Source organism: Anneissia japonica, unplaced genomic scaffold (assembly GCF_011630105.1).
Source record: "Anneissia japonica isolate Jap-2015-1 unplaced genomic scaffold, ASM1163010v1 scaffold288128_len588385_cov197, whole genome shotgun sequence".
Classification (NCBI taxonomy): Eukaryota; Metazoa; Echinodermata; class Crinoidea; order Comatulida; family Comatulidae; genus Anneissia; species Anneissia japonica.
Window position 1 is genome coordinate 230,868 of NW_022731216.1, and position 19,207 is coordinate 250,074.

The 19,207-nt window shown below is 31.2% G+C and overlaps 1 protein-coding gene across 1 annotated transcript in view; it reads left to right on the forward strand.

Annotated features, from left to right (window-relative positions):
- Positions 1-567: 567 nt before the first annotated feature.
- LOC117115264 overlaps positions 568-19,207 on the forward strand; it is a 24,464-nt gene continuing 5,824 nt past the window's right edge. The window contains exon 1 of the mRNA XM_033258978.1: positions 568-1,404. The gene's annotated coding sequence lies outside the window, so the exon portion shown is untranslated. The remainder of the gene's footprint in view (positions 1,405-19,207) is intronic.

A 19,207-nucleotide genomic window follows, 5' to 3' on the forward strand; every position in this document is an offset into this window, starting at 1 on the left:
TTAATATTTATGTATATGAAAAATGCCAAAAAATATATTAACAATTATAATACAATTTGTTGAAATTATTGATGTGTCTACTAATGCAAGTTAATATCATTTAATTTTTTTAATAAAATATTTTCTCCCAGTAAATTAAAGTCTGATTGAAAGATAATATGTTGCATATTCAGTTGTTATGACCATTTTTTCTAACATCCTTTTGCAATTACATCAGAACATGATGTATTGGTAAATATCTTTATTATTATTATTAAAATCATCAATATGGATAGCAATTATTTTCTCATATTTCATGGGAAGTTAGTCATTAATTGAACCTAATTAGGAGCACTTGATTTTCTAATTGGCAGTAATTGTTACCTACATACACAGTTTAATTTAACAGCATGGTAAGATTTCAAACCATTATGGATAGTAAAATGATTTAGAGAAACAAAAAACCCCCAGGGGGAAATAGCTATGAGAAACAAAAGTATTTTTGAGAGTGGCCATAATGGATTACAGTGCTTGAGTCAATTGAGTCATTAGACGAAGTGAATTGGATTACTTTCCGATTCTGAAGAAGATGGAGCCCTGCTAATGTGTCCGCTGATTCTCCGAGAACAATTGCCAACTTATTATTGTGCAAATGCCGCACACGGGTTAATCTACGGCTCAGTCACAGGGAAGACACCGACTCTATTCTAAGCTGCCTCACCATCAGAATTGAATATTAGGACGTTTTGTGTAACAAGAAACGGATCAGTAAAGAGAACAGTTGTTCAGCATGCCATTGGCAGTTCCTAATATCTACAAGGTGTTTGAACTTCAAAGTCTACATTTCCCATGAGGAATGAAACTGACTTCCATATCTTTTAATTTTCTAACTTCACAAGCATCAATTACTATACTGTTAGCTGTAAAACGCTCCGGACACAAATTCTAACGTGGTAGACAGTTGTGCGGAACTTGACCACGAGGAAGTCTCTACAATTTGTAATTACTGATTTGAAGAATCGCACATTTTTGGATAATTACTTTTCATTTATTATCTATCGCTGCAACTGTGTCAACAGATTATCCAATTCAGAATCGAGAGCTGGATTATTCTTGTGCATTTATCATATATGCAAAAGAGTCATACTGCCCAAGATTTAATCTCATAAAAACTGCACACTACTTGCGCTGCTGCATAAAACATCTTAATTGACGGATGTCATATTAACGGGACAATCTCATCTCAACCATTCTGGATTTCTTTTCGGAAGGATTACAACACAGGCAACAAGAGGGAACTTTACACCTTGAAAAGCATTCATATCAAGCAGTGATATAAAAAGCAAAAATCTATTCTTTATCAGTGTTGAAGCTGAGAGTTTCTGTCAGGACTCATCTCATAAGAACCAAAATTACTTCCTTAAGGTTAGTACAAAAATGTTTTCATAATTTAATCATAAAATATTATTTTAAAATTGTTTATTGTGGTGGTGAAAGCATACTGCAATTTGAATTCTTACAAATTTGAATTTGTTATAATAATATAATGCAAGTACTATAACTATAACGTGTTAAAAACATGCACATACTGTACGAAATAAAAATGGTAAAGTAAATCATATTAACACACTTTAATGGTAGCACTGCAAGACAAAAATCTGTGAAGAATCCTGTACTGGGACACAGATTGTCAATGGGTGTTATGATCAAATTGGTAGTGATACTTAGTATATGATAGTATTAAACATTTTTTTACATGCAACATTGGTATGATCTTTTTTTTGCGCAGCAAAATACAAATTTTACTTAAATTAATTTATTTGGGCATTAAATAGTAATTCCACCTCCTAAGCCCAAAATAGGACTAAATTTATAGCACATTACATAGTTCCTATTTTCTCAATTTGCAAATAGCTTTTATATGAAATAATTCTTTTCAAAAGTAAGTTGATTTTTAGTGAGCACTATAATAAAATTCATAATTAAAGTAGCGTGTGTACTACATATGCTCTATAATTATGTTAATTTGGACATTACATAATTATTCAACCTTCTAAGCCCCAAAACATGACTAAATTTATAGTACCGGTATATTACATAGTTCCTATTTTTTTAAATTTGTAAATAGATTTTATAAGAAATAATTCTTTTTAAAAGTGAGTTGATTTTTGGTGAGCATTATATTAAAATTCATAATTAAAATATAATGACATAATTAACGTCAAAATATTGAATCCTGACACGATGGCGTGCATTAGTATGTATTATACTATCCTAAAATACAATGTGTACTATATAATGCTACTATAATTATGTTAATTTGGACATTACATAATAATTCAACCTTCTAAGCCCCAAAATAGGACTAAATTTATAGTACATTACATAGTTCCTATTTTTTTAAATTTGTAAATAGATTTTATATGAAATAATTCTTTTTAAAAGTGAGTTGATTTTTGGTGAGCATTATATTAAAATTCATAATTAAAATGTAATGACATAATTAACGTCAAAATATTGAATCCTGACACGATGGCGTGCATTAGTATACTATCCTAAAATACAATGTGTACTATATAATGCTACTATAATTAAGTTAATTTGGATGTTACACAAATTTCAAGCCCCAACATAGGACTAAATTTATAGTACATTACATAGTTCCTATTTTTTTAATTTGCAAATGGCTTTTAATGGCTATTAAAAAATTCTTTTTAAAGGTGAGTTGATTTTTGGTGAGCATTATATTAAAATTCATAATAAAAATAGAGTGTGTACTACCTAATGCTACTATTATAAATGGGGATGCAAAAATTTGATCTCAATGGCATTTCAGTAATGATTATTGATTGTCTTCAGAAACACTCCCTTAGGTGCATGTAAAAGATTCACAAACACCCTACAAAGAGATTACATATTTATTTATTCTTTCATCGGGAGCAGGAATGCATTTTTCATAGACTAACCGTGCACTCTAAAGCAACATTTAATTAGATATACAGCAGTCTAGCTAGATGCTAGAAAGACAATTTGTTGAATATATAAATGAATGTATATCTTTTTAAAAACTCACATTCTGAACAGAATTGAGTATCAGAAGAATTGCATAATAATGAAGAATCTAGAACATTACTGTATATAGAGTTGCATACACAGCACCGGTCATGCTAACAGGAGCATGACTACACAGTAGGCATAGCAACACTGCCTTTTTTTGAGAAAAACCTGGAACAACAAAAATGAAATTAATATTTTTCCGAGTAAAAAAATGAATTCTTCCTAATGTCTCGAAATGAGATACGATCCATAGCGTAATATTAACATGAGGATCAATTAATTTCCATCAACACCTAACAGCTGTGGAGTACATAAAAACAAACCAAAACATGTTATGGTTATCGAACATTACGGAATTCCCCCCAGGGAGCTGAGTATGTGTTCCATATGTGCTTGATCCAATTACTGGGGTATATAATGTGAGACGCTTAGAGTCCTTGTTGGCAGGAAGTGCTATATAAGTCTAACATATTATTAAACACAAAACATATTTTTATAAAATTCATTTCTATTAGGCCATATACTCTTATTTTAAATACAATTTTTAATAGGGACTAGTGACACAAGGGAAGAATGGAGCACATTTAACAAGAGAGCGATACTTCACTTTTTAACTTGGTTGCCAAAGTATCACCCAATTGAATAAAAAACCAGGAGTGAAAACTTGACATATGAAATTGTGTTCTAGGCCCATAGGCAAATTCATTAAAATTCACTAGGAAATATTAAATGTCAACATGTTCATCCATATTCCTGGCCAAGATAAATGATCAAATCCCCAAGTAGGGTGATGAATATTTTATGATGCCAGATGTTATTTTTTGTATACTGTTAATTTATTTAATCCATGATAATGAACGATTTATCAGAAGTTGTAAAAGTTACATTTGCACATCTTTTGTGTTATTGTACATTTTATTGGGGCCAAATTCATCTGAATCTAGGTTGAAAATGTAAAAATCCAAATTCTTTATTATCCGAGATGGAGTACATAGTCTTGTTTATAAACTAACCATAGACCAATGAATCCGTCCCACTGTCGTACCACTTGCCCAATGTGAAAGCGACAGATCACCGGTTGAAATGTTCCATGTTGTGACATTTTATCGATTAATGGTCAAAGCAAAATTACATTGCCACTGTATTGGCCAACACTCCCTCATGTTTTATGGCATTATAGGCTTTATTTTCCTAAAAACCTCACCAGAGTTATATAAAAAAAATCAAAGGAGTCAGGCTTTTAATTGTATCAGGATGGAAGATGTACAAACCAATTGTCTTTATGAGGCTTAGGGAGTTACAGTAATTGGAACCCAGGACCTGGGATTAGAAGGCAAGCATCTTAACCACTAAGCTACACAACTCCATACTTGGAAAAAAAGAGAGAATTTGACATTTAATGAAAAAAGCAATTTTAAATACTAGAAGTATGCATGAGTCTGAGCATGAACCCTTTATAGGATTGTGAGAATCCCACAATGTTAAATATTTTGCAAGCAGTTTAGGATGCCAGTGGTTGATGTTCGTATAGTTTTTAGTGGACTTAATCAAAATATAATTAAACTTGGTTATGAACTTCAATCACACTTTATGCCCAAAATGATCTGGAAATTCTAGGCATAGCCAACTCAATAATACACAGCCCAGTGAAACCTAATTAAATTTCTTTACTTCATGCTTTCACACTGTATGGTCGATGTTACCAAGTTGGTAGAAGTAATTTTCTGATTGCGTATGGTTTCCAACAAGGCTGAGTCAAATAGGTGTTTACGGTTAGGTTCATACTAGAGCCACAGTATCCGAATCGGGAGCTAACCTTTAGGACCCGTGTGAGAGCGCTAAACGTTATCAGGATCTTGATATGCTAACCGTTAGTAAACGCTATCGGTTAGCAAGTTGAACGCTTTTAATTTCAAGTTTCCAATTGGCCAGAAAAAATTAAAATCAATGTTTGTTAATATAGAAAACAATATTTAAATCTATACTCTCTCTGTAATCATTTAAATTACATGCTGGACCATAATAAACTTTGCATCAATAAAGAAAGACAACTTTTAGCTAGGCCTGGAATCATTGATAATAGCGGTATAGGCCTACATTCATCCCTATAATCACAGCTAACTTACCATACTAAAGCTTTGTCTACACTATCAAATTTTATGTGAAAAAAAATGTGATGTGTCCATATATGGGTACGATTACGTCATATCACATACTATCGTCCATATATGGGTACGATTACGTCATATCACATACTATCAAATTGTATAAAAAAAAGTTGAACATGTTCAACTCTTATTTTCCATCATATGTGATGTATTTTTTAAAGAAATTTGATAGTTGCTATAGACAAAGCTTTATGGAATAAAAATATTTGAAGTTGAATTGTACATTTCATACATCATTTTCATGGTAGGCCTAGTTTCACAGTACTGATATTGCCAATATAGCCCTTGATGTTATATGAATCAAAAAATTTATGTAAACTTTGCAAAAGGACATAGAAATTACATCAATGTCCAAAATCGCATATTGCAATTTTCGCCTCTAAGTGGGAACGAAGCGTTCCTGTTGGACGATTGTTATAAAATAAATAAAATGGGTTTCAAAATACGGAGCATGTTTGTATCTGTGTGTATAATATCCGTTATAGTATTTGATAGTATGTGATATGACGTAAAAAAAAAGAAAAGATGATTCAAGTACACAAGCTTTGCAGACCTTAAATTTGGAAAATTTAGAAAACAAATTGTATAAAAATGCCTCCTAGCCCCAGATAGTCCCTCTCAAACCCTCTCTTTGATACAAGACAATTCCCAACAAATTTACCGGAATTAATTTTTGGATAGAATGAACACTTGTGACTGATATTGATTGACAACACTCTAATTTCATACAAGAACAGACACGAGACAGAAGACACAACTAGAAAGAAACTAGATTTACTACTGTTTCTAGAACAAAAATCACAAACAACAATTTTAAAACCATTTAAAAAGTATAAAGTAGTAAAAATAATATAAAAAACAAAACAAAAAATATTAAACAAAATTATGAAGTAAAAATATAATAAACATGAAAACCAACATCACATCATGGAGACATAAACTATGGCTGCAGTGGTAATAGCAAAGCATGACGTTGAGTGTTCTTACCATTACGCTAAAAACCAACCGTGGAGGTCAGTGTATTTTTTAGTTCTTCTACCTTGCATAATGTTATAAGTGTTATAAGTCAAGGGCAAAAATGTTCATGCATTTCAGGGTAATTTGTCTTTAACATAGTAGTAGCTAGTTTGAAAAGCTTTAGAAAAGCAAATTAAACATAAAAATTTAATTACAAGTTTATTAATATTCAAAATATGTAGAATGGCGTCATACTTTATTAAGCACATCTTTGATAAAGTGATCTTTGCTTTACTAGACAAAGTATGAATATCAGAAACAGACCAAGTGCCAGGCAGGAAATCCCTGTGCATAAACATAGGAAAACAGTTAAGAAGAAAAAAATAATCAGGACAAAAACAATGGCTTTTTTCTGCTCAGGAAAAGACAAATACAAGAAGCACTATTAATCAGGAAAAACCAATGATGAATAGAGATGATTGGAGCATATCACCACCTTGTACATTAAAACTAACACATTTTAGAACGGACAAGCAGTACCCAATACAAACCTGTTACATTACCACATCTTCAGGCAGTTGAAGAAACAAACAAATCACTGTGACAAAGGTTTGAGAATCATGCTGAAAATGTCATATAAAAAAGCAAGTACAGTAAATATACATTTTTTGGTCCAAATTTAAAGGAATTATTAATTGTAATTTGAACAATTATTTTTTCTTTGCTTATTTTTTTATACTTAATAAAGTTATCAGCTTCCAATTTAAAATAAAAACAAAGGGATATCGTCTTGGCCAATTGTGACCCACTGGTAAAACCAACCGTTTGTAGGAAAAATTCAAAATTGAGCTTCTGGTGTTTTTAGATTCTGCATGACGTCTTTTTTAAAACAGTGTTTATTTTATGGAAATTTATTAAGTATTAGCGAAGTTTTGTATATTAAATCATTAATTTTTCAGCCACATCGGTTTTGAGAAAACAGATTCCAAAATCAACAGATTTGTATTTTAAAAATAATTTTAATGTTTCAGTTAAATTTAGTGATTGACATTTTGCAGACATGTTTTTCAATATATCTTCTTTTATAAAATGCAACAACATGAAAATATTCAAAATTCTGATTCCATAATGTTTTGGGTGCTTGTGGGAAATTTCAACAAACGGATGGTTTTGCCAGAGCCGGTCAGAATTAACAGGTGCATAAATAAAACTGTTCTACATTCTCTGCACGGCTATGAATTGACTGGTTTAACTTTAAAATTTTTACACTAAAAAGTGTGTAAATCATCAAAAAATTGATAAACCTCTAATTAAATGATGTTAATTTTATCCTTTTAAATTGTCAAGTGGTTACATGGCTTTTTCATGGATTTGCGGGAGAACAGATTTTTGTTTTTGATGCACTGTTTTTTCTTGGTAAGCTAAAGAGAGTAATAAAAGATGAAAAAAAAAGTTAATGAAGAAATCAAATTTACTGTAGTTGTTCAGTGACAACAGCGAAAAAACCTGATGATATACAGTATGGTTCTAATGCTTCCTGATCTTACTTCCATTCACTGCAAGTTAAATTGGATTTGATGAATGAAGTGAATTTTTGCGCGATTCAATTTTAATCAGCAGCCGGTAATCTCTGGATAGGCAAGTCTTCGATGAGAACTCCAAAAGTGTTTAGCAGAAAACGTAAGCAAGCTCAGGAAGCGTTTATCACGTAAATTCCAATCAAGAATAATTATATGACAATGAAATCGGGCATTTGGAAATCTATTGTGTCTTCATAAAACACTCTTACCTGTTCTAACATTGTCAGATGCACTCTCATAAATTAACTATAAATTGATGAGTACTTCAGTTGCTTAAACTAAATGAGAACGGCGGACATAGCTCTTAGAAATTGTGTTTGGAGTCTAAACAAAATGTTGATTAGTGATAGAAACATCTTCTTAGTAAAGCGGTTAGAAAAAATCATTAATTTAACAAATTTATTGAATATGAACGTACATGCTACTTTGAAATCAGATAGTATAAGTTGGAAATAATCAAACTACATTGAAATATTAACAGTAGTAGGACTTCAGAGTGGAGATGGTTTGATTCTTGCCTTCTAATCTCAGTGACTTCTCACAACCAAAACCACTCCCTAGCCTCATATTATGAGACTACCTTGTGTATGTTTGTCTTGGGTATAAAAACCTTTCCATCCAATTTGGTAATTTATTTGCTAATTACTCTAGTTGTGTAAGAAAAGAATTTTGCGAAAACAAATACTGTATGCAATATCCCAACACGATGGCGTGTATTTCAATACTTGGAGTATGTATTATACTTTCTTATCTAAGATTAATCAGTGGACCTTTCGGTATGCAATATCGGTTCATACAAGAAACTGTTGCCAGATGCGTACTAAAATATCTACTTAAGGATGTAATTAGGCCATACAAAACAAACGATATGCATATTTAGTCTCATTCCCAGGTCAAATAATATGCATTTTGTATCTTTTGTTAGGTAGCGTCTTCCTGTAAGTCACCAAATCGTTCAGAAACCATCTTTTAATACTTTTGGTACGATTCTCCGAGGCTAATGTTCACTGTATTTGATACTAGAATACAAATTGAGTGTTTTACTGAATGTAAAATGGCACCAACAGTTGTATGATATTGCAACACTTAATACATACAACCACTGCAAGGCAAAAGTAGCAACGGAAAAAATGAAAGATTTCATTAATTTCACTCAACGAAGCATGCGATCGCCGCATTTTACTGCTTCAAGGAAAAGCATGGAGAATCATTTTCATAAATAATGTTCTTTCAACAATTCCATATATAATTGTAATTAATGATTTTTTTACGTGTAGCTAAAGTGATTTTCGTATTCATAATTCACATAAACATTGAATTGTGTATTTTGAAAACAGCATTTGAGCTACTAATGGATTGGAAATAATCATATTCTGTGTAAAGAAATTAATGTGAATGGATTAATTTCAAACAAAAACAGGAAAAAGTAATTTGTTTAAATCACTTTCGGAGTGCACTGAACGAGATGGAATAAATCCCTACCATTAATAAAAGGAGGAGGAAGTTATAGCCTAGATATTATGGAGGTTATATGGTTCCAATCTTTAATTTGTTTCTATTTGCTGTATGAATGAATGTGAAAAAAAGTTGGTCTAGCGAGGTGGGTGTCTTTGTTTCTTCTTAAAAAATCACAAGAGTGGAGTGTAGTTGAATTTCTCAGTGGTTAAGATGCTTGCCTTCTGATCCCAGGGTCCTGGGTTCAATTCTTGTCATAGCAGGGCTTTTTATCAAGACAAAAATACTAAAACTCCACTTCTTAAGCCTCATAAAAAGGCCTAATTTATAAAGCATCATTCTCATCCTGTAAGTGGTGGGTGTACTTGCTATTGGATGTAAAAAGAAAAAAAAAATTGACACAAGCCAATTATAATAATTAAATCATTTTATTTTAATTAACTTTTTATGCTAATTTATGTACAAATACAGTACGTATATGAATGCATGTGAAATAAATGGCGCCATTTTAGCTCGAAAGACAAAAAAATGACAGTAAAAGCTATCCACAAAAGCATTAATTAACTTCATTCAAATTATCTACTTTTTCATTCTTTGAGATATGGTGAGAAGAAGGTGGTTTGAGAATTTTGGGGAGGAAAACAATTATATTAAATTCTCTACTTTGTTCCTAAAAACAATTCTCCGAAAAATGATAATACAAGCCTTTAAAACCGGGCATTAACTGCGCCTGATGGCCTAGACACACGATGGATTATTTTTAATCTCGATTCGTTCAGAATGCCACCGAAAATCAGCAGACGTCAGGTTGTCTAGTGCTCGCAGGGAGTGGAGTTGGATTCATTGGCAATTGGTCGTATAGCCGTTGTACGATGCAGGCCAATAGCCAGCTTCATCCAAGGGGAGGGGATCCAGGGGCCCGCCAAAAGGCTCCGGTGGGGTCAAGGGGACCTAGAAGCCGGAGCTTTTTTGCACTTTTAAATCATGTATATGGCATATATTTAAATACTTCTTGCAGTTTAAAATGAAACACATTTTTTTTTGTAATTATCCAATGCAAGGAAGTAAGAGTTCTAGTATGCAGGGCCTTTAAAGTAATAATGATCACTTCTACACAGGATTTCAAGACATTTGTTAACAACGCACAGTAAAAACATTGAAATTAAGTAAATTTGAACACATCAATATTTATTGTAAAAACAACAAAGTAGAATTTTTTGTTTTTTCTGCTAGATATTAATTTTACAAATACTCTAATACTACCTGTACTATACAATAATAGTAATGTAATTAGCAGGTGACAGACCCTTTTTGCGCAAGATGGATAGGCCAAGAAATCATTTGGTAAGTACATTATAGGGCCTAATCTGGGAAATGTCTATCAAAATGGTGCTTTAGTGTAGCTATGGAGAAATAAAGAATAAAAAAAATTATAGCTTTGTTTGGTGTACTTTACAGTATAATTAATAGACAATATTGACAGGCCTAGGCCCAGAGTAGCTGGGCAACACCGTCGATGTCAAGTGCAGCAGCTTTTTTGAAATTCACTAAGCCTGAAAAAAGTAACTCACTATTTATTAAGTGTTTGATACTAGGCCTACTAACTACTAGTTGCCTTAGAAACATTCCCACAAAAAATTGTCCTTGCGGTACAAAAAGAATTATTTGCATGTACTGTACCATGCTTTGACCTTGGTCAAAGGTTATTTAATTTCCCATTAGATGCTTTTTTTCTGATTCTGATAAATTATCTGATTCTCATCCGATAATTTATAGGAAACTTATCTGACACGTTGGGTCCTGTTTCCGCAGTGAAAAATAACAAAATGGCTGCTATCCGATGATCACATGGTAATAAGCGCTGCAGAAACACGGCCATTGTCTTTCTTAATAAAAAGATGAACTGGTGCTGACAATTAATATACTTTGTACTTTGTATTATAAAACAAAATTTCCTGAACTCCCTCGTATAACAAGAGATTAAAATCATAAATCAAAAGATGAATTACTTTAATTATGTTTTAAAAATTTTAATCCATCCCACTGAATTTAACTAATTGGTATTAAAGATTCTGAAATTAGTAATTGTAAATGATATTACTAATATGATATGCGTACAATATGTTTACGGTAGTTGTATTTTGTGTACTACATAAGATTAAGACATTATTTACTATTTCATACTATAGGATTTTTGTTCTATTCATGTTTTATATATCATTTCAATGCCAGTGTAAAACAAATTTCTGTTTTTCGTAGACAGTTAATATATCTTGTATCTTGTATTATAAAACAAAATTCCCTAAGCACCATTATAACAAGAGATTGAAATCGTAAATCAAATGATGAATTACGTTTAATTATATGAAAGAGCTTTTAAAATTTCAATCCATCCCACTTAATTTTACTAATCTTTTAGTAGGCCTACCTATCATGAAATTGGTATTAGAAGATTCTGAAATTAGTAATGCTCTTAAAGATATTACCTGAAACAATTTGTATAATGCTTTTGATGGGTTCACAATAAAACAAGTCTTTGTAATGTGCAGTAATGTATGTAAGATAGCTTAGTGGTTTATTGTATTATTATAACGTGTAGCATTTTTTGTATATTTTTCTTGTCAATCGAGCACATAGATTCCAAAAACATATACAACAGTATTCATTTTTTTTAAATTAATATCTTAATCAATTAAGTTTAAATTTTATTTTCTATTCAAGTTATCAAGGGTGTAATAGAGACTGTTCGAATTTCATAAACATTTTCAATTTCATAATTGAGGGTCAACAGTAAATTAGGGGCTTTTTGACGTAAGACTTAATCTATATATGGTGAAAGTGGTTTGGTGCAGCGGGAACCGTTTGGTTCCCAACCTCAAGGTCAGGGTTTCAAACCCTCACTGTGAATTTCACTTATGTCCTTGGGCAAGGCACTTTGTCTACATTGCTTCACTCCACTGTTCTATTTTCTCTATGCTACACCCAAGTATAAGTGGGCACCTGGTAGGGTTGAATACCAAAATGCGCTGATGTAGCTGTTGCAACATTATGGAATACTCCCCCAGGAAGCTTGAGTTTGTGTTCCATAGGCGTTTAATCCAATGACCGGGGTAGTGATAATGTGAAGTGCAGAGAGAGATTAACAATATGTGCTACATTAAGTCTACCATTATTATTATTATTATTATTATTATTATTATTATTATTATTATATGACATGAATCTCAATAGCTTTGCCCATTTTAGGAAACTTGCAGATGTACTTGTATAATTTAAGTTTCTTACATCAGATGAAAACTTAAATAATCTTCAAAAATAACATCGAATCATAATGTACATAAAAGAATGATAAAAATAAAACTGAAAGAGCAGCTTCACTTTGTTTAATTTATTAGGGCTCATTGATTCAAGGAGTTGCTTAATTGTTCATACTTAATATTGAATTTAAAGTAACTTTCTTCGGGTTCTAATTAACCTTGTTTTACGAAAGTCATTTTCAATTACAATTCAATTTTCATCACAGTGCAGGATATCTTCGCGGTGACGAAAAAATGAGGATTTTTTTTGCACACGAACCTAAAAAAAATCAAGCCAAGCATCTACTAACAGAAAAATTAGTGGACTGGGGGGGGGGGATGATAGGCAAATAACATTGGAAGTTAGAGTGATAACGTCACGATTGATTTATAAAAAATTATACGGTTTATTAGTCACACAACTAACTAAATATAGGGCTTACTCAATAGGCCAGGTGGCAAAAGGCCTAGACCTCTTTCAATAATCTATTTTGAATTTGTAGTAAAATGTCTGTAAATCTGAAAAAAAGGTAACTGTTTTGAAAATGCATCTCATTTAGCAATTATTTTTTGTTAGATTTTACAGACTGTATCACACAAGGACCTATCTTTAGAATAAAGTAGACAAATTGTTATGTATTAATAAGGAGATGATTGGAGTAACCTAGAAATGTTTAGCGAGTACTTGATGTGTATGATTATGGGAGATGGGAAGAGATTCAAGAATTAATGAGTTCCTAATAGCAAGTGTTAATCAGATACAGTGAAACACTCTGGTTCGAATTTGAATTTTCAGTAGGGAGTAGCTGGGCATCAGCAAATCAGGATGTCTAGGATTTATCAGAATATATAAAAGATACATAGACAGTCACATGGTTACGATGTCAATGATATACATTTTAGCAAGAGTATTAGAAAATGTCATTTATATCATATTTTCTACTTAAAATTAGTATATTAATAAATTGGCTAAAGTAAATTGTTATCTATAAGAAATTGTTAATCATTGGCTAACAAAGAATTTATAAAGTTATCAAAAATTAAAATAAAGTTAAGGTGTTTTCCTAGAGAACATGTGCTCATCTTTGCACATGGAAGTCTCAGACACTCCTACAATTATTGCACTGGTATTGCTTGCAACAAAATTAATGTACAGAGTTCCATTTTACGAAACATTTTAGTGCAACATTTTTCAATTTTATATCCTTTATTTTTTATTTTGTTATACATGCAATTTGGGATTGGCAGCTATCACAGGTGCAATACTCGCTTGTTGACCTTTTTCCATCCCCAGCAACTTTATCTCATTGTTGTTGTTTTTTTTGTATATTTGCCTGTGTGAAATTGAATAAAAAAAATAAACTGAAATACACAAGTCCCTATTCTACTAGGATGATTTTGTATTGCCAGTAAGGTTAAGTCAATTCTTGTTTTTAAAAACTTTTATTAATTTTTCCCTTTAAAAGAACGTACAAATGAATGAAAGTGTTGCTAACAATATTATAATATTATGAATGTGCAGCCTAACGAAAAAAATCAAGCATTTCCTCTTATTTTGGAAGATCTCATCTTAGAACATGATTGATCACAGATATTTGGAGTGTTTTTAAACAAAGTTAGATTCAAGGGCACAGTTTTAATTGTATTAGTGAGATAGTTAATTTTCAAATTTTCAATTATTTTAATGATGTAATTAATAATGAAAATTATATTTTTGTAGTCTTTCTATATAATATTTTAAAAATTGTTTCAATGTTGCCTATTTTAATATTGTATTTTATCACCTTTTGAACAGATGTAAATTATATTATAATTATTATAAACTGACCCATTAATATCAGGCAAAGAGAAATATCTAAATGCATTACATGGGCCAAGGGAACAAGTAATGTGTTAATCCTAGCTGACTTGAACCATGCACCTTTAATTCATGAAAGTCAAAAGCCATGCTTCTGTGCTACATGCTTAACCACATATGATTGATAAGTTTGATTCCAACTGTCAATCAACATAAACTGCAAGCCATATGGACTTGCCTTTTAACACTTAATGGCAGGGGAGTAAATTCTCTTCTCATATTTGCAACAGCAAACAAAGTAAATTAATATATAATATGTCAAATAGACGAAGGACTACGTAAGAATTAGCTTCATTTTCTCAAGTGTATGTAAACCATTCTGCCATACTACTCACATTCCAAATATAAAAGCAACTTGTAAGGAAAAAAACGATGTAATTTTCATTGAAACATTTTCAAATCATCAAATCGAGGAGAAAAATAATTGATGAATTTTATTACATCCTGAATCTGAATGGCAAAATTTTCCATCAACTTGTAACGCAAGAAACCGATGCTTATTTTTTCATGAGTGAAACAATTTTAAGTCTTCATCATTGATGAATTTTTATTACCGCCTTATTTTGCATTGCAATATTTTCCATCAATTTGAAATGTAAGAACCTAAAATATTTTCAAATCTTTATATGAATTTAATACATGCTGAAAATTTTCCAACAAATAATGAACCGAACATATTCCTGTGTATTGGGCGATCTTTGTATCAGAGGACTCCCGAGTTTGAAAAGACTTATGGACGATTTTGTATGTCCTCGAATTTCCAATTATTCCTACTATGTACTGCTTTTTATGGTCTTGATACTGCATCAGCTGGATAAAAACAGAGTCAAGTGTAGGGATAACCATCTAAATAATACCATTTTATGGCTTTTAAGTGTTCAATCAAAAAATATTTCCCCACATTTAAAAATTGCATTCATACTATTATAAACAGTTATTGCTTCATCTGAGTCGTAAATTTGCATTTTGTATGCGTTGCGGGTATAAAATGCCTCTCTGGTTGGCGATCGTAATTCTCTATTTTAAGCCTTTTGGCTTACATGTGAGAATATACAGTACTGTTATAAAAGCTAAGTTCCAATCCCCTAGGCTTAATCCTAAGGTCCTGGGTGCAAATCCTGTAATGTGAATAAAATGATGTTGTAACTTGGTGGTTAAGATACCTGCTCTCAAATCAAATCCCAGGGTCCTGGATCCCAGCATCTTTACTATTACTCAAAAAATAGTTCATTGTTTAAAGTTTTGGTCACAACACAAAATAATTTCCTACTGTAAAATTTTTGACCGTACATTACAATCTCCCTCAGCACACTGACTGGAATGTGAAATTATTGGTGAATTTAATACATTCTCAATGTGCATGGCAACATTTTCCAATAAAGTTTAGTTGAGTTGCATTGGTAGTTCAAATGCTTACCTTTCTTTCGTAGTCCTGGGTTCGAATCCTGCAATGTTAATGGAATGGAACTGTATCTTGGTGGTTAAGATGCTTGCCATTACATTACAGGATCATGAATTCCAATTATGTCTTGAGTTTCAAAGCCCTGAGTTTGTGCTGTAAAATTGTAGTTACATATTAAAAACATATTCTATGCATGTATTATAATTTACATATAAAGTAATAACATAAATTTACAACTACTTTACAGAAAAGAATTGACCTATAGTATTGCTTTCAAAATTCAATTTAAAAAAAAAACCACAAAAACTATTTTCTATGAATAATGACAACCTATAGACCTGAATCATTTTATATATGCATATTATAATTTTCATATCAATTAAGCAGCATCAACTCATCTAGAATACATGCATACTTTAATCCTCACTATTTGAAGGGGTATGAGGCTGCCTTAAACCTGCTACGCCTATAATGAATGTTATCAATTATAAACATTTTGTCATCATTGTATGACTACTGTACATGCAAAAAACGTTTAATAAGTGGACCTTAAGTTTTTGGTTAATGTCCCCTAAAATAGGGTACCCCTACAATTATTATTGGCCCTAAAGCTGTCTATTAATTCTATATAAGTTCTACTATATACCCTTCAATTAAATACAATTCAATTTAATTAGATACAGGGCCAACACTGACATACACAATTGATTCAATCCAGGCCCCATCAGCAAATAATAATAATAGATAGATTTATAAAGTGCAAATAAACAAGGTCTGTATGCGCTCAACAATACTGTAGGTTAGACAATGAAAAATCACAATAAAAAGCAAGAAAAAAACCAATAAAATGCAGCATGGGGTTACAACCGTCACTGCCAACTAGAGGTCTGTGCATATGTACTCCGGTTAGCCTTTGTTAAGTATTGATTCTGGGATCAGGTGCCTCCTTACTTGGACCAAACAACACTAGCTAGAGAGGAGAAACAAAGAATTTGAAAAAAAAAAATGTATTAGAAAAAGTACTGTAATGGAAAATCTAATGCTAACTAGGATAGTTTTAAGTGCCTCTTTTGAATAAGCGCTGGTGTTGAATAAACATCACACCAAACATGATCTTTTTTTCTAAGCATGGCTCATGAATAAGCGTCACTCTCGATTAAGCAATGTAGCATAGATTAGAAATGTATTTTGTTTTAATAAAAACATTGCCGAGTTTCATTCAGACTACATAAACAACATGTAACAACTTTTTAAGCTTCATTCCCAGCAAAATTTCACTAAAAAAAGAATTTAAAAAAAAAAAAAAATGCATATGCATTTCTCTAGTTATAAACCATGGAAAAATATTGGCATAAATTTTAGTTTATGCAAGATTATAAAAAAAAAATGAGAAAAAAAAAGAGAAATAGAGACTATTTCTCATAGGAGATTACCCTTTTTTTGATGACTTCTTTGTTACTAAGCAAATTCAGAGGTTGTAGATCGCATCTTCAGGAACGCTCTCACTTTGTGTATACTTTATACAGTCAACAAAGTGCACCCTCTCTAATGAGATTAATTATTGTACTTCGCATCTTGCACACTGCGGTCGATCGAGAAAGCCTAAGATGTTTGTTAATTGTGAAGATCTCGGTCAGAATCTTTTTTTTTTTAAACAAATTTGAAATAATTCCAATGAAATATTACATTTTACAAATATAAATACTAGCAACGGAAAATATCATGTCGGCCGTTTTTATGTCTGGTAACAGAACCTAAATCGAAGTAAGGCTAGGCCTAGCCTAGCAGTGTTAGATAAGCTTATGTTTCCGATGCCTACTATATTTCTTCGCAGACCTACCACAAAATCAAACATAAAAAAATTCATCCTCATTTATTTTTTGTTTGTAACACAAAAAATTAAATTTCAGTATTACTCTAGATTTTTTTCATGTTTAGGAATGTCTAAATTCAGCTACACTAGCAATTGTGTATTATATTTATAAATCTTTATCATAACATATAAATATCAGATTTTTCTTAAAAACTGAAAATTTTGCAAGGAATGGACCTTTAATTTTAAAATGAAACTAAATATTAATAAATTATTATAGTAAATGATGTACCGATTGTAAAATTTAGTTTATTTAAAGATGTTAGTTTTCATACAGCAATGTGATTTTATACTTTAATTCATTTATTACTTTTACTATTTTTTACCCATTAAATAATCATGATACATAAATTTGTTACCGGGCCTTTTGTCGAGACAAATAATAATAATGCTCATTTTAGCGTTACATTAACACTCTTTTTGAATAAAGCCAATGTAATGTTGAATAAGTGCCGAACTAAACCCTTAAAAATGGTAAAGTGTGTTTATTGGTATATTTACGGTAGTTGGAATAGTATATTTTTATTATACTTAACTAAAATACATGAAAAATATTTATATTTCAGTAGGGAGACAACTTTTATTGTATTTAGAAAAGGAGTGGATTTGAATGATAATTCTATTTATGAACAGGCAGATCAATTTCAGTACTAAAATTCTTTAGGCCAACTTCCTTAAAATTCTCTTCTTCATATATCCATAGAAACACTAATGATATAGATTTGAAAAAAAGTGAGGTAAAGAAAGCAGCAAAATTGATAGTAGAATTGAGTGCAAAATTTATCAGATAATGAACTAAACGATGAAAATAAATCCATTTACATAATCTATGGAGTTCGTTAATGTGAATTTGCAGACAGATTTTTAAAAATCCATGTCATGTGGGCTGTTGGAATGAATGCATTTGAATTTAAAAGTGAAATTTCCAAGGCCAAATTCAAGAGAACATATCTAGAATATTAACGCCACAAAATCAAGTTCATCACTGGAAATAGAAACTATTCTGAGTGATTGAATATAAATACTAATGTAATAATAAACAAAATTCATATTGCACCAATTTCAAAATTGATCAATTATCTATTGGAGATTTAAATGCATAAATGAATAAATATTTTCAGAATATCTTGAATTTCAGATGACTGGAATTCCAACAGCATGATTAGAAACAATAGGCTAGGCTAGGTGGGATTAGAATAAACAGTCTAAACAAGTAAACAGGAAGGCCAAAACTAAACTTTAGAGGCGTGCCTCAATAAATAAGCCAAATGATTTATCCAGAGATTTAAATGCATAAATGAATAAATATTTTTAGAATATCTTGAATTCAAGATGACTAAAATTCCAATATTTTATATATATATATTATATATATACTGTCTCTTATACACATCTAGATGTGTATAAGAGACAGGTTCTGGCTACACTTGATGTTTCGTCATTATATACTAATATCCCTCATGAAGAAGGTGTTAATGCGTGCATTTCAAATTACAAGCAAATTCGGGGCAAAACCCCATCTAAATCACATCTCCGTGAACTTATCATGCTGATTCTGACCAATAATAACTTTGTTTTCGGC